We start from the raw sequence: 2338 nt of genomic DNA on the forward strand, positions 1-2338 counted from the left end.
AAACGGGATTGAAATGAGAGTACATTTCATATGTTCTTACCACAAAAAATGATTCATATTCGAGGTGATGAATATATTAATTAGCTTGATTCAAAAATTCCACATTGTATTCAGAAATCATCATATTATTTTGTACCCCATAAATACATACAACTGTAATTTGTCAATTTACAATTCAAAATTAAAAGAAACAGGAGCTGAGCCGGGTGGCGGCGGTGAGAGGCTACAGCGCGCGGGGGTCTCCCGCGTCCCCTCCGCCTCGCCGGGAGCTCGCGCCCTCGCTCAGCCGAGCTCCCACCCCACCCCCTTTTTTCCGGAGGCGCTGGGCGGCGCCACCCTCCGGCCGGAGCCCAGCACTGCACAACCCCCTCCGACTTTCAATGTTCCACATTCCCCGGCCAGAGCCTCCTCGGCTTCTTTTTTTCCCCTCCCCCCTCTCCCCTCCCCCAACAGCTGCCTCCATTTCCTTAAGGAAGGGTTTTTTCTCTCTCCCTCCCTCACACCATAGCGGCGCGCGAGCGGGCCGGGCGGGCGGCCGAGTTTTCCAAGAGTTAACTTCACCAAGATGTCCAGTGATAGGCAAAGGTCTGATGATGAGAGCCCCAGCACCAGCAGTGGCAGTTCAGATGCAGACCAGCCGCTCCAGAGCCTGAAGAACAGGAGGAAAGAAAACCTTCTGCCACCCAGCAGAAGAAAAACACCAAACTCTCTAGCAAAACCACTGCTAAGTTATCCACTAGTGCTAAAAGAATTCAGAAGGAGCTAGCTGAAATAACCCTTGATCCTCCTCCTAATTGCAGTGCTGGGCCTAAAGGAGGTAACATTTATGAATGCAGATCAACTATACTTGGTCCACCAGGTTCTGTATATGAAAGTGGTGTGTTTTTGCTGGATATCACATTTTCATCAGATTATCCATTTAAGCCACCAAAGGTTACTTTCCACACCAGAATCTATCACTGCAACATCAACAGTCAGGGAGTCATCTGTCTGGACATCCTTAAAGACAACTGGAGTCCCGCTTTGACTATTTCAAAGGTTTTGCTGTCTATTTGTTCCCTTTTGACGGACTGCAACCCTGTGGATCCTCTAGTTGGAAGCATAGCCACTCAGTATTTGACCAACAGAGCAGCACACGACAAGATAGCCAAAGGACCAAGAGATACGCAACATAATTCACATAATTTGTATGCAGTGTGAAGGAGCAGAAGGCATCTTCTCACTGTGCTGCAAATCTTTATAGTCTTTACAATACGGACTTCTGTGTATGTGTTATACTGATTCTACTCTGCTTTTATCCTTTGGAGCCTGGGAGACTCCCCAAAAAGGTAAATGTTATCAAGAGTAGAACTTTGTAGCTGTAGATTAGTTATGTTTAAAACGCCTACTTGCAAGTCTTGCTTCTTTGGGATATCAAAATGTATTTTGTGATGTACTAAGGATACTGGTCCTGAAGTCTACCAAATATTATAGTGCATTTTAGCCTGATTCATTATCTGTATGAACTTACAAAAGTAGCTGTAGATGACTAGGAATTATGTCCTTTGTATTATACCCAGATCTATTTCTGAGTATGTGGTTCATGCTGTTGTGAAAAATGTTTTACCTTTTACCTTTGTCAGTTTGTAATGAGAGGATTTCGTTTTACCCTTTGTAGCTCAGAGAGCACCTGATGTATCATCTCAAACACAATAAACATGCTCCCGAAGGCATAGTTTCCTGTCGTAATATTTTAAGTCAGTCTTGTTAGAAGGTGTGTCTGAGATGATTGTTGATGAAATAAAAATGTGGCTATGAAGATTACTAAAGACTAGCACAAATAAACCAATTCTTAAATTGAAAACATTTAAAAAAAATTAAAGAAATGGCACTGGGAATCTTAGTAACCAAACTTCTGAGGTGTACTGAAGGGTCCCAGGGATTATTAAGGACAGAAACTTGCTTGAAGAGCATCTAAGTTTGTGTTTTTAGTGCTCCTTAGAGAAACAAGTAAGGGAGCATGAGAAGTATGACAGAAAAGGGTACGAAGCCAAGCAAGAGGCTGTTCCAAGCCAAGTCTCAGCGTCAACAAAATCCTACAAGGGAGTTCTGAAGTGTAAATTATAACTCAGAGTTTGCTCCAACCAGAGGCAAGGGAGTTTGGTTTTCATACACCTGCACCAGTCAGTTAAACCCTACTCTCACCTGGGGAAACATAACCCCCAAGCACTTCTCTCTCCACCTATCAGGGCAAAGAGCTCTAGTAGCCCCAAAGATGACATCCTAAAAGAATCACAGGTATGGACCATTAGAGACAAAGCACACAGAAGCTGGGGAAGGAGTACGCAGGATGATTAAA

At 43.9% G+C, this 2338-nt stretch overlaps 1 pseudogene; it reads left to right on the plus strand.

The window, feature by feature from the left end:
* Positions 1-480: 480 nt before the first annotated feature.
* Positions 481-1820, plus strand: LOC100940178 (ubiquitin-conjugating enzyme E2 E3-like; annotated as a pseudogene).
* Positions 1821-2338: the final 518 nt, after the last annotated feature.

This window comes from Pongo abelii, chromosome X (genome assembly GCF_028885655.2).
Source record: "Pongo abelii isolate AG06213 chromosome X, NHGRI_mPonAbe1-v2.0_pri, whole genome shotgun sequence".
Classification (NCBI taxonomy): Eukaryota; Metazoa; Chordata; class Mammalia; order Primates; family Hominidae; genus Pongo; species Pongo abelii.